Source organism: Mustela nivalis (assembly GCF_964662115.1).
Source record: "Mustela nivalis genome assembly, chromosome: 2".
NCBI classification, from domain to species: domain Eukaryota; kingdom Metazoa; phylum Chordata; class Mammalia; order Carnivora; family Mustelidae; genus Mustela; species Mustela nivalis.
This window is the reverse complement of record NC_139021.1, coordinates 185,345,311-185,360,049: the sequence shown is the minus strand read 5'-3', so window position 1 is coordinate 185,360,049 and position 14,739 is coordinate 185,345,311.

Here is a 14,739-nt window from a genome sequence, read left to right as displayed (position 1 = left end):
CTTTGCCATTCACTGTTTCTTAAATTTGTAGTCAAGCTGGGGTAGGGAGGAAGGCAAGGGGAGGGTCACATAGTGTCTGAGCCTGCTTGTCAGAAATGCCACCGAGGGGTGGTGACAGCCCAAGTGACCGTCCTTCCCCACAGTGGCCGGCAGCCTGCGCGCCTCTTCACTGCTCCCAGCAGGGACGCTGGGCTCCCGGTCCTGTCCGCAGGGCAGCCTCATGCCAGGTCCTGCCAGCACGGGCAGCCCCAGCAGGTGCGCAGGTTGGGGTGCGTGCGGGCTCACAAGGGGCACACAGCTTCTGCAGGGCTCGGCGGGCCGGCCAGAGGGCCCACTTCCCTAACTCCCCCGTTCCCGAATCTCCTTCCTCTTTATCTAAATGCCGTATTGACCCGAGCTCTCCGCACTCGCCACTGCGGGGGATGGGAACAGACAGCCCTGCCCGTGCCCAGCTCAGGAGTCGTGAATCATCTTCACGTCCAGGGCTCTGCCCCCGACGACGCGTCCCAGCAGGTCGATCGCAGGGCTGGACGTCCCAGGCAGTATTTCTACCTGCGGGTGCATTTCCATGAGTGGAAAGAGCCGCCCCCCCCACACACACACACTGTGCACACCCGGCTACTGCCGATCGCCCGATGCGGCGTTTGCCCAGAAGGGACCCTTGTCTTTCCATCGCGGCCTTTTTGCTTTTGCTGCCCTTGCCTTTGACGTGGTCACCTCTAGCGGGGAGCTCACTGGACACAGCTCGGGGCCGGGAAAACACTGTCTCACCCCCTGCTTCCATGTTCTGTCCCTCTGGCTGGAACGGCGGAGGGCAGGGCCCCAGTCTAAGGGGAGGCGGAGTGAGGACGGGCTGGCCAGTCGTGGCGCAAAGACATCGTAACGTTTTCATTTCAGGGGAGTCAGGCTGAGCTCGCAAGGACAGTATCTCCTTGGCATTCGAGGGACATTGAGACCGGGGCCAGGGTGGAGCCCTGCGGGGCCCGTGCCCGATGGGGGAGCTCAGAGCACACGACAGCCGCAGCGGCGCAGTGACGAGCCGGCCGGGCCCGGCTGCTTCCCCCCACCGAGGCCAGCGCCGATGGGCATACGTGGGTATGTACACGCGTGCGTGTGCTGGGAATGCACGTGGGCGTGCACGTGGGCGTGCACACACGTGTGCTTGAGCAACATGGCCCCAAACGGTCCTGCTCCATCCGCCCACCCCCGCACGGACAGTCCTGCCCTCAGAGCCGGTGAGACCATGACTCTCTCCACAAAACGCTGGGAACATCCGAATTTCGGATTTTCCATGTGCCCTTCCTTGGATGTGGGCCCTGGTCTTGGCCCTGTGGAGACTGTCATTTGGCAGGTGACCTCTGCCTTGAGTGGACAGAAACACAGGGTGGCCGTTTCCAGGAGAGGACAGGCGACCTTCCCAGAGAAAGCATGGCTCGGAGTCTGCAGGGATGGCGCTCGACCCAACAGCATGCCCATCCGAGACCCAACAGCACGCCCATCCGAGACGGGTCTCTCCGCTTCAGTCCTCTGATTCCGTCTCAGGGTCTCCAAAGGTGGGCGTCCCACGTGCTTCTCTCTCAGTAGGTCACTTGCCGGCAAGATGTGTCAAGGAACGTGTCCCTTCCACTGCCCTGGGACTTCCGCGACCTCCCCACACCCGCATTTAACACCAGCGTCTGGCCCACAGCCCGTCGTTGTAGCTCAGACTGACGGACTCCGAGTACTCTCTGGATCCAAACGGACTTGCAGACCTACGGCCGTCACCTGTCTTCGGCTTCGTGCCCTCCCGTGTAACAGACCTCCTGCCACAACAGGACAAGAGGCATCCCGCGGGGCTGGGTCTAAGTGCAGAGCCCAGCGTGTCGCTCGACGTGGCCCGGGCCCTGGGTTTGGGGAAGCCGCTCCTCTGTGTTGCGTCTGACCCTTTCCCATCTGGCCGGGCTTCGTTCCAGACAAAGCGGCCGAGCCGGCTCTTGGCACCCAGGGCTGACAACTGCCGGGGTCGGGGAGCGTCCCATAGCTCATGTTCACTGCCACTAAATTTTGGCTGAATCACAGAGCCAGGGCCACAATGCGAAGACATAAAAGAGGCCACAAAACACTCGGGACTGGGGGTTTTATTTCGGACATAAAAGAAATAGTTATCACAGTCCTACACACCATAAATATTTCCTGCCACATGCATTATCACTTTGCAACTTACGCCGTATTCTAGAAATAGAAACGGCCCATAAAGGCCCCAGCCATTCTGCTCTGGCTACACCAGCGTGGCCCGGCCACCGGGAGGCGGGACCAGCGTACTCCGCCCCTTCTGGGCAGCATCGCACAGGGACAGCGCGCGGCCGGTTGTTTCCTGTGCTGGTTCCTCAGCCGGCCTAAAGCCCGGGGACCGAGGGGCTCTCCGGGAGGTCCAGACAGCAAGCCCCGGGCTCCTGGCTTGGGACTCCCTTGTTCAGGGGCTTCACGGGCGGCCTGAAGACCAGCCACCACAGTTTGTCTCACCTGTGGATGCAGAACAAGTCCCACGTTGGGATATGCAGTGACAAATCGCAAGTACTCACCCCGTATGTCTCAGGGGAAGGAATGGGACCAACAGAGCCCCTGCTGGCTCGGAAGCTCACAGGGGTGCTCGGCAGCCACGGGCACGTCCGCCAGGCCGGCGCAGCGCGTCACGCCCCGGGCACGGATGGCGCTGGAGCAACGGTGCTGCTCTGACGTCTTCACAGCCCTGCACGCTCTCGCCGGCCGTTCCGCGTTGAGGCACCAACTCATGAAATCCTTACACAGACCCTCCGGAGAGGCAAGACCACTGCCCGCATTTCACAGATGAACGAACTGAGTCAACAAGAGGCAGTGAGCGCTGGGCCTGGGACGGGGCACCAGCAGGCGGCCTCCAACACCCAGTGTCAAGCCACTGCTTCGAGGGACTCCCCGTGTAAGGATAGCAGGTGACATCACAGAGGCTCAAAGCCCGCGTTTTCTCCAGCCCCACCAGACCCTCGCGGTATCCTGTTCTGATGCCTTCTGAGGCTCAGGCAAGAGAAGTCACCTGCTCAGAGCCACAGATCCAGCAAATGCCTGACCTCCGTTTCCCTCCAGGGCTAATGGGTGGTCAGTGTTGTTCAAATAGAGCCTGTGGGGTCAGAGTCAGGTGCTCAGCAGGCGAGCTTGGGCCAGCTGCTGAAATTCTCAGAAGCTCACGGCTGCACAGCGCCAGCTCCCGTTGTGCGGAAACCTGCGGGGAAGAGGAGCCGCGGGTGTGGACGGCTGGACAGGACGGGCTTGGGCCAAGTCACCTGCACGACCAGAAAGCGTCCGTTCACTCCTGACGCCCTGGTCCCTGGGAAAGGACTCTAGGGTCTGGGCTGCCTCGGGCGTGGCCAGTGCCCTGGACCCCTGGAGGCAGAGGGTAAGGACGGGGGACGGACGGCCCCAGCCAGCGGCGGCCGGGAGACCAGCTTTGCGCCGTGACTGCTGCACGTAATTGTCCCTGCGAAGGTATTATTGTTATCCCATTTTCCTATTATTCAGGCTGATAGGACAGAGAATGTGGAACCTGACGGTGTGCCGTATAACGTATTAAGCCAGGAAGGTCTTAAAATTAAAACATTTAAAAAGAACTATCTGGGGAGGCAGTTAAAATCCATTTAAATCCTTATCAAATAATGAAAATATCTTCAGGAAAAAAAATCAGCCTCTTAGCTATGTGTTCCTTCCAACATCATCGTGTTTTTAGCTTAAGTCTAAAAACAAATTTACATGAAAATATTTAGGATTTGGAAGTCCCTTTCGGCCACAGGCTGAGAAAGCGGGCTGCTGGCAGAGTGAGCTCCGTGAAGGTCATGATCAGGGAGGGCTCGCTGGCTGTGAGCTCAGCCTGTTGACCCCTGCACCCCAGCGCACGGGCCAGCAGCACCCTGTTCTCCTGGGAGAACTCCGCTTGGCCAAGCCTGGCGGGCCTCCGGTTCCCCAACCCGCAGTGGGTGAGGGTTTGGATCCCATCATTTCTAAGCTTCCTGCTCCACATTCCAGAGTTCTCCGCCAAGGTCAAAGCCAGTGATACAGGAGACTGTACCATTGGCTGAGCTGGAAGAGCTTTCCTGGGGTCGCTGGCAGCTGGGGGCTCGCGCACCTGCTGGCTTACCTTGCATACTGCGGTAGCTCCCACGGGCTCCTTCCTCAGGGTTCGCCACACACTGCACTCGCTTGTTGTCCAGGTCAGGGGCTCAGCATGGAGAGACGGCCTGTGCCGGGCATCTGCTAGCCCCATGGACCAGCTTCCCGTCCCCCTGCCCAGCCTCCATGGCTGTGAGCTCAACCTCCTGGGATAAATGCCCCACCTGTCACTTCCAGAGGTGACAGAGGTGTGGCTGAGCCCGGCTCCCACGTGTCCACGGCACTGGCCTCCCTCTGCTCCAGAGACTTAGCAGGAACCTCAGTGCTGGCTGCACTCACAGCCACCTGGGATTGGCCATTACAGACCCAGTCACGCAGCGAGCCCCCACCCCCAAGTTCCCCCAGGCCCAGGACCAGAAGTGGTCCCACTCTCTGTGGACCCACCACCCCTGTCCACACCGGGCTTAGATCCCTGGATGACAACCTGGGCCTGCCCCGCCTCTCCCTCACTGTCCCCTCATTTGGTTTTGTTTGGTTTTGATTTAGTCCTTACCCTGGTCTGCAGAGGAGGCCCAAAGAGGCAAGGTGACTGTCACAGGCAGGACTGGGGCTGTACCCGGGGCTCTACAGGCAGCTGAGAGCCCATGGTCCTCGTGGGTGCTACACTGTGGTGTGTGTCCATGGCAAGCTGACCAGCAGCCCTGGGGCAGTGGATGGGGTCCCCACGCCCCACAGTCTGGGGCCTGATGAAGCCTCTGTGTGAATTTCATGACCTAATCACCTTCCCAGCCGTCCTGGCGCCAAACAGAGCAGTAATGGGGCGGGGGACACTGCCGGCCAGCCCTGTGATTGTTGGGGCCGCCCGGAGACCGTGCACTTCCTGCAGGCACTGACCGTCCCTGGGGGCTTCATGCAGGAGCCGGACAGGATGGAGGGACGCAGGGGCAGGGACACCCCACAAGGACCTTTATCCTCTCGTGCTCGGAACAATGCTTCCGTGTGCTCAGATGGGCACGTGGGATGCTGGCCGGGATGAATTGGGGCCCTCAGATGGGGTTTTTCAAACACATGAAGTGTGGACCAAGAATCATGACCCCTAAACCCCACACCTCCATCATAACCACCAGACTTTGAAGTGGGTTCCTTGGGTGCTCCCTTCCGCGTGCAGTCCTGGACCTCACACCCCCACCTCTTGGATTCTAGGGTCAGCGCCAACAGAGGGGCACCCCCGAGCTCATGCGAGGCACCACGGCCACACTCTGGGGCATGACCTGGGCCTCGCAGACTGCGCCCTGGTACCTGCTGGAGTCTCAGCATGGAGAAGCCTGCCCCCAGGGGACTGGGCATAAAGTGGCCACGTCCCTCTGTCTCGTCCGGTTGCACTGGCTGGGAACAGCCGCAGGACCCGGGAGCTGTTCTGGGGACCAGCATCGCGCCCTGGGGGCCGGAGCCTAGACCTCACTCACTCAGAGAAGTCACGGTGCCCACCGGCTTCCAGCAAAGCCATGCACGAGGGTGCTGCCTCCAGCCCACATAGCTCCAAGCCGGTGTCCTCCGACGCCCAGGGGAAACCCACCACGCTCCGCAGGCCAGGTCCTCACGCACGGGCCGGCTCACCGCGACCTCACCGCATCGCTCGTGTGGCACAGACGTGTTGTCCCGGAGGAGTCGGACGTGGAGCCACACCGCCTGGGACCCAGGGAAGACGAGACTCAGCGGCAGACGCAGCCCGTCCACGTGAGCCCCCGAGGGTCTAGGACGGCACCTGGCCCGCGCGGCTCTCGCTCTGCCGGCCTTCCTGCGGTTTTCCTGGTTTGAGAATCAGCTACTCAAAACATAAACTTGCGATAAAAGTCCAATAATGAAATTAGGACAGAATTCGCGTCTTCAGACATGAGCATTGATAACCTCATCCTACAAAATGTTAATTGAAGGATTTTTTTCTTCTGCAACAGGAATGCAGTGAGCGCTGGGTCAGCCGGAGTCAGGGACGCGGCACAGAGTGTGGCCCGCAGCCCCTGGCCCAAGAGCTGGCCTCTCCCGGGAACTGTGGGGTGCAGTTTTCTCTACCATGGTCTGCCGAGCCCTTCGGAGCTCGCCCTTCAGAGCCACAGGGCTGCCTGCTACGCCTCCTGCACCTGAACGTGAGCGGAGGCTGTCGCCCAGGTCACGCTGGGGCCCGCGTGTGCCAGCGTGGCAGTCAGGGCTGTGTCCGCCCGCCGTCGGGCGTCAGAGAGGGCTACAGAGGTGGGTGCCCAGCCCTGGCCGGGAGGAGCCTTCAAAATCTGCCGTAATGCCAGCACTCACTCCCTGTGACCAGGGTCTCTTGTTAGGAAGTGCTCCGAGTCGTCTCCCCATCGGAACAGGGAGTGGTCTGGGACAGGGATCTGGTGCGTGGAAGGACGAGGCCTCTCAGCCCACCCCCACCCCCAGGGCAAGCAGGAGACCAGCTTGATTCCAGGTGGGATCCTCACCTCTGGCCTCCCTCCCGCCTTGGCACAGGCAGCCTGAGTGCCAGTCCTTGGGGACTACCATCTTGCAGGGGCAGACGCAGGGACACCCTTCCCCCGCCAAGAGAGTCCCTGGAGACTGAGGCCCCAGCCAGGGCACCTGCTCCGTGGAGCTCTGAGCCTGCATTTCCCCGGAACATCACCCGTAATGCCTCTGCTACAAGGTCGGGACCATCTGGGCGATCCGGCCAGGACTGGGTGTGGTCCAGACCACTGGCACTCGCACAGCACGGCCTGGGTGTGCGTTTCTGCTCCGAGAGCCCCCCCGGGTTCCGCACCCCTGCCCACCCTGGAGAATGCAAACTTGACATCATTTGGGGCACAGAAATTATTAAATGCATAAGGTCCTTTTGAAATATTAATTTTGTTTGCCATAAAAATTTTTGTAATGAGCACATAAACATGGAACGTGGTGTGGCTGTTGTAGAAATGTGATCGTGTGCGTGTAGATGCTGCTGAAAAATATTACAACCATATTTTTCCAAGGGACGTGGCTTAGGAGGCAAACGCTTCCGAAGAACCTCCCGCGGGGCACTGGAGACCAACCACAGCCGGGGACAGGGGGCAAACGGACAGCAGGGCGGCGGGCAGGAGCAACAGGGCCACAAGGCACTGCCATGGCCTGCAGAGGACATGGCTTTCAGCAACGCACCCAGAGAGTCTCCGGGTCCTGCAGAGCCCAGCGCGGGTCCAGGCCACCTGAGGCCCAAGCCCCTGCTCTCGGCCGGGCTCCTCACAAGACGCACGAGGTCCCTGCCCTTTGCCGGTCCTGCCGTCACCACACCCCTGGACACGGGCTGTGCCCTGCCCTCCCCGTGCCGGGAGCTCAGCGAGGGACACGTGCCCCTGGCCCCTGAGACCCTGCCTCTGGCACTGACAACCCCTCACCCCGTGGACAGAAGCCAACGTTCTGAGAGGGTCCCTTTCGGCCTCTTTTCTCTAGAAAAGAGAAAAGTCGTTCTCTAGTCGTTTGTGAAGCTGTTTCAGTGTGTGTGACAACCCGCTGTCACCTGTGTCCCTCGTGATGCTCAGGTCGCCCCAGCGTTGACCAGCGGGTGGCGGGTGGGGCGGGCGTCCGTGTCCTCTCACCATCTGCTCGGGGCTTTTCGGGAAGAACGAGATGTCCCGGCTTCACCCAGGGCCCTGCGGGGCTGGGACTCAGGATCCCCGATTCGCTTCGATGTGCAGAGAGAGGAGACGATACGGACGTGCGTGCGACCGCATCAGCCAATTATGGGATTTTATGTGTATCGTTTTCATTCGAAACTGGATCTTTAAGGTCATGGTTCATGCTGACCCCTCCGTCTCCAGGACAGGCTCGTCCCACATCCCCCGTCCGCATTCTGTCCCCTTCCCCGCAGCGAGGGCCCCCACTGCCGCGTCATCACACGACGCCACACACACCACATAACACCTCCGGCCCTTCAACAATAAGCCTAATTGAAACCCAACCCTTTGCTGCCCCTCTCCCCGACCGTGTCCTGCTACGGGCAAGCAGAGTCATCTAACAGGTTTGTGCTCCATTTTTGGGTGACTTTTGTCGTGAATTCGTGTATGTTGGGGTCCACTTGTTCCCTCTGAATCCGGTTTTACGGCTTTTTCCCCCTCATTCTCTCTCTTTTTTTCAAGTGGAGCCCAACGCAGGGCTCGAACCCCCGACCCTGAGACCAAGGTGGGAGCTGAGATCAAGTCAGACGAGCCCCCCAGGCGCCCCTCCCCATCCGGTCTCAATCACCGTCTCCTGCAAATGTCAAGTATTTACACGGTTCAAATTGAACCCGTAGCGCAGACCAACCGGCGAAGTCCCGCTTCCGACCCGTCCTCCGTCCTGCTCCCACGCACGCCCCACGTCCCGCGGCTCTGTCTGCAAGAGTGAGCGACTGCGTACCACGCACACTGCTTTGAATCGTTTTTCTCACTTGAAAGTAAAGCAGGTTGTCCCCGGTGTGGGTGAAGAGAAGGTCCTCATCGCCATTCGCCATCGGTCCGCGGGCTCCGCGGTCATCCGCTCCGGGACGCCTCCCATAGCCCCAGCCTCCAGAGGCGCAGCGCAGGGGAGGACCCGGTTTTTCAGGGAGATTCTGCAAAGGCCCAGCCCCCGCCCCAGGGAGACCGCACCCTGTGACCCCACTGCCGTCTGGCCATTGGGAGGGTCACCCTGAGGGGTGACTTGTGGGGTCAGCGTATGGTTTTACTGTGTTATTCTCCATTACGAGTAAAGCTGTGAGTATTTTCTCACACTTTGCTACTTATCTTGAGTACGTTTGTAGGGATTTTGCACCATAAAAAAGCTGCCGGTGCCTTGATCCATCTCATATTTTGTTGCCTCTAAATTCTGAGTTCCCAAGTAGGAAAGTTTCTCTCATTTTCAGGTTAAAGAGTTCACCCTCACTTTCTCCAAGATGAACCAGAGCCACAGTCGGCCTCATGGAAGGAAGTCGAGTCTCGTCTTATTTGGAGCTGTTAATGCGCTCTGACTTCTGTGTTCCTCTCGGAAAGTTTGCATTTAAAATTCTCAACAAGATTTCTTCACTGAGTTATCACTGGTCAACCTTGAAGGTTCCTTTTATGAATTTGATTAAGGACGCATGTGCAATACACAATCTCTTTCCCATTTTTTCAACTGGCCACCTTTCATGGGCACGTTTGCCAGTCGCTGATGTTACCGTGTTGGCGTCACGACTGGAAGACAGGACACAGGTGAAGGGGGCTGATGTCTGAAGAGAGTGTCCGGTTTCCTGCAGGAAATCCACACTTGAGCAATCCTTAGCACGGCCTCTGCATGAGTGTACACTCCCTTTTCCCGCTGTCTGTGTCAGGAGTAACGTTCCTCACTGTCCAGACGCTTGCAGGGCACTGACTGGATTAAGAAGCTCACCCCAAGGATGATTCTGGTCCTTGGAAGGCACCTCGGGGACCCATAGCTGAAAGTCCAAGAAGCAAAAGGATTGTCCGGCCGCAGAGATCGCACACCTGGATGGCCTCCATCCTATGAACTGGGATTCTCAGACCTGGGCCCCTAGGTTTGCAGACGTCCTCAAGGAGGTGGCATCATTTTTCCCCTGTGTCGCTCCAGAGCTCATGCGCAGGTGCGTGTGGAGGGAGTCCCAGGGGAGGACAGCAGCCCCGGGTCCCAGGGAGAGTGGCCATAGACGGGGCCTCTCTGGGTCAGAGAGCAGAGGGGCAGACGTGAGTCTATAGCCTCAAGTGGGATGTGGTCTAAGAGCTGGACAGATGCACCTGGACGGCACCTGTCTCCGACCGTCCACTCCCGTGTGCTGGAGTCCACTGCAAGGTGCCGTCCAGGGGAGGGGAGGGGCGATGCCCATTTCTTGTTCTCCCCTCCCCCAGCCCCAAAGAGTTACCCAGACCTGGTTGCTAGAGAATGTGACTTTGAATACAATCAAAAGTGAGAACAACTGGGACCTTTGGGGAAAAGAGCTTCAGATGTCGTAATCCTATGGGGACCCGCAGAGTGTGATGGTTTTGAAAGAACGGGCAGGTCAACGGAACAGGCTGAGACCCAGCTACACCAGGGCTCCGGACGTAGTGGGAACCCCCGGTCAGTTGGGAAGGGGTGCATCTGTCATGTACTCCACCAAGCAATTTCTTGGTTTGCAGAAAAAAGACTAGGAAAAGGGAAAAAAAAAAAAAAGACGTTTGGGTTTTTACACTACGTGGTTATATAACATAAAAGCTACATGGGGCTTAAACAAAGACGCACGGCCCAGAGGAAGGGAAAAGAAAGGGATTTTAGGAGATTATTCGAGATCTGGATGGGCAGGAAGTTGCAGATGTGTTTGGTTGAAGTATGTAAACAATAAAAAAAATCACAAGAGGATAATTTATTTCTGGGTATGACTAAATGAATATTTAAAGCATTATTTTAAAAGCATATTAAATGATTTGCCAGCCCAGGGGCAGGAAGAGAGCTACAGAAAGGCGGGACAAAGGGTCGCCTTTCCGAGAGGCAAAAATTCGTGAGCCATTAATTAATCAAACGTCTGCAAAGTAGCCCAAGGAAATGAGTAGATTATTTGCAAGATTATTGATAAACAAACATAAAAACGACTTAAATTCGCTGGTGGATGGGGAGAGGCAGCTCATCCCAACAGTGGGACATTTGCTCCTTACTAAGTTAGTGAGGTTCACAAATACTGAGGATGTCGCGGCCCCTCGGGGGGAGCGCAGGGCGTTCCAACGGCCGGGCCGGTGCTCTCTGACTGGCGCCGTGCGGCGGGGAGGTTCCTCGTCTCCGCGTCTGTCCTCAGGAAGCGGTCTGAGCGACCCTCAAGCAAGTGTTCACAAGACGCTCATCACAATATCATCCGTAACAGCAAAATAAAGCAAAAATCGTACGTCCCAGCACAGGGGAATAATTAACGTGTGCTAGATCATACAATAGATAATTACATAACCACTAAAATAATTCTTGAAAATTGTCAACGCCTCGTAAAAAATTTTACTACATAGTATTAAGTGGAAAAAAATCTGGATATAAAACGCGTCTGCCATATAAGCTCAATTATGTAAATATATGTGGTTAAGACCAGAAGAAATGCGGATGAATTCAACAGCGCTTACCCCTGGGTTACGGTCCCGTAGGTCTTTAAAGCATGTTTCCTCTTTTCATTTTCTCACAAGTATGTATCACTTTCCAAAAATAATAGAAAGGCAGAGAAAGCCAGGGAGCGCCTCCCCTAAAGAGCAGAATGGGGCCCTGCAGCTGAGCGAGCGAGAGTGCTTGGGTTCAGACCCCGAAGTCACCCCGTAGGTCTGCTCCCCAAAGCCGCAGCCTTCATCAGCCTCCTGCAAAATCGTACCTTCCCCTTCGGCTCTCCGGCGACCAGAGGGGCTCGTCCTACAACATTACTCGTTTATAGATCTTAATTTTCCAGGCTGTTGTGGCCCTTTCTTGGGTTATTGTTATTCAGTTTATTTTATGTTTATGATTGAAACACAATTTGGGGTGGGGTTTTTTTTTTTTTTTTAGTTTTTCTCCTTAGAAATGAGGTGTTCCCGGCCACTCAGCGGATGTGGCCATGGACCCTTGCGAGGGACAGTTCTGGGGGAAGGAGACACTCGGTCCTGTCCTGCGACGGGACTTTCACCCTGGCCCTCTGGGGGCTCCTGCTGGGCTTTCCCGGGAACCCAGGACCGGGCGCTTTCCAAGGAGGGGAGCCCTTTGCTCCGCACCGCCGCACGCCCCTGCCAGGGTGTGGGGATCCTTTGCTCCGCACCGCCGCACGCCCCTGCCAGGGTGTGGGGATGCAGATTAGGGACGGCCGGTTGGGAGGTGTTCGGGCGGCGGCTCCGGGAGTGCAGGAGGAACAGTAGAAATGACCGCCCGGGCCACCATCTTCCAGCACCCCGTTCCTTAACCCTTGACTCTCCCGCCAAAAGGATGTATGCCCAGGTCACGTCCCCATAGGTAACCCAGTACCTATGCAGGAAACAGGAGCATCAGGAACCCCCCATACCCTCCCATCACCAAATACCCTCCCATGTATGGATGTGAGCCCCTGCCCTGCCTTGGCCCGATAGAGACCCCGCCGACTCCCTCCCAGCGCGACTTCCCCCGCTCCCCTTTCCGGAGTCGCAGAACCTCGCCCGAGGGTGCCCACCTCCTCCCTGTGTGCGTCTCCTGAGCCCCGAAACTTCGCCGGAGATGCCTTTAATAAATCTTGCCTTGTGCCCACCTCGCCTGGTGTCGTGTTTACCTCGCCTGCGAAACTTTACAGGAGGCTGGGCTGGGTCCGTGGCGGAGTCTCCGCCTGTGATGTGCAGAGAATGACCAGGGAGAGTAACAGGTCATGGATGGGACGTGGTTTGTAACCTCGACATGCGGCTGCCGGCTTCCAGGTGCTGGCCCAGTGGCTCCAGTGGAGACCAAAACGAGGCCACTGGCATTTGTGCTCGAGAACAAACAGAAGCTGCCTGCTGACTCCCACACGCAGCACACGTGTCAGGTCGAGGGGGAACGTGGGTCTTTGGGTCTGGAGGCCCCTGCGTGACCCCAGGAGAGGGACGCCTCTCAGGACAAGGACTCTGAGTATCGGCTCATGAATGAGCCCTGTGGTCATCGGGCCAGCTGAGCCCTGCAGCAGGCGCTCTGCCGGCGGCTGGGGCATTGGGAGAGCAAGGTGGGGCACTAGGCCAGCTACCTCCCTGAAAGGTCAACTGACCCCCAGGGGCCCAGCCCTGCTTCTGGACCCCTTCTGCTGTATCACCGTCAGCGCACCCCATTCCCTCCTGTCCCAGCACCTCAGGGCCCCCATGGCCCTCTGCTCCACGTCACCAGGGGGCAGAGACGACCAGGAGGGGCCAGCCGCAGGCCTGGAGCTCCCACAGCTGTGACTGGCACCGTGGCTCTGAGAGGCGGGAGGTGCGGGTGCCGCTGGAACCAAGGAGTGGGTGCGAGGCTGTAGTTCTCCCGCACGGACTCCCCCGGCTGCGGGAGCAGCGGGTGCTCTCCCCGGCCCAGGAGGACCGCCTGTGCTGGCCGCGCTGCTCTGTTTGGCCCCTGCAACGCGGACAGTGTCTTCCTGCACATTCTGCTCCTCCCTCCTTTATAGAGCACCCCACGTCCCTCTGCGGAGGGGCCGGACCCCAGCTGCTGGGGGCTCTTCCCCCGAGGCCCTCGGAACCCATGGAGAGTCAGGCTGCCCACAGATATTCGTCTGCTGGAATGCCCTTTGGGGCCGGCGCGGTGTGAGCCTGCCCTGGCCTGGAGGAGGAGGACACTGGGGCACGGAGGAAATCTAGGAAAGCTTTTCACATTTATTCATGTATCTATTTGAGACCGAGAGCGAGAGAGCACCAGCAGGGGGAGCGGCAGGGAGAGGGAGAAGCAGACGCCCCGATAAGCAGCGTGCAGGACGCGGGGCTCCATCCCAGGACCCCGGGATCAGGACCTGAGCTAAAGGCAGACGCTTAACCACGGAGCCACCCAGGCGCCCCGCTCCAGCTCTGGCGGATTTACAGCTGCGTCACTTTCCATGGAGACTAATGCGGGCGTCTCAGGAGGACGTGTGGGCCGGCAAGGGTGCTGGGGACGCCGGGGTTTCTGGGCACAAACCTGCCACAAACCCGACGTGTAGTTCTGTTTCCGAGGACAGCGGCCCTGTGCCCTCTTTGCCTTTGTAACTACATCACGCGGGCGAGTCTAAAATTCCTCGACAAATTTTGGAAATATGAGAGCAGGCGTCCTACAAGCCCCCGTGCTCCGTGGTTCCCCGCTCACTCTTGCTGGGACCTGGAAACACACGTGATAATGAAGGCGGATGACCGTGTTGTGTGAGAAACGTCCTCCGCTCTCATTGTCTCGTGCCGAGATGGTTTTCCAATGCACGTAAAATAATCGACACGAATCTTAGGCCAATAATACAAGAAAGTGAACGTTGAGCAGAAGGCGTGGATGAGGTTCCCCCCGCCCCTGCTGGGCTCCCGTGGGTCGGGGGAGGCCGCGGGTGGGCACCGTGACCGGCCATCTCGACCGCCCGGCTGACGTGGTCTCTCATCTTAGGGTGGTAAATGCCGACGGTGCTTTTTCTGGAAAACTTACAGTCGCAAAGCACACAGAACTTCCAGAATTTAATTCCCCAGGAGAGTCTGCTGTTGTCAAGGAGCCAGAGTTCCTGGAGTTTAGGGAGGGGCCGGTCGGTGAGGCCGCCGGTGAGGACAGGCCCCTGGCCCACGCTGCCCGGGACCCACGTCTCAAAGTGTGCACAGAGGGAGGGTGTGCGAGCCCGCCGCCCTCCGCGCCCGAGCCCCGCCGGAGCCTGCAGACTCTCCTGTGTCCGGCTGCACTTCCTACATCACAGACTCTGTGTCCGGCTACACTTCCTACATCACAGACTCCGCGCCGGAGGGCCTGTCTCTCCCAAAGCCACCATCCTGCACAATTAGAGCGGAAGCCGATATTGGGGGAGGGGAACCCAGGCGGTTCCGGCACCCCTGAGACCTGAGACCCAGCCCGCGGGATGCTTCAAACCACACCCGCCCCCTAGCCTCTACCAGCCCCCAGCGCAGAATCGGATCACCCAGCGCCCACCCTTGGGGTCTGCGTTCTTTCCCCACTCGGCAGGATTTTCTGGGATTCATGCCTCTGTGT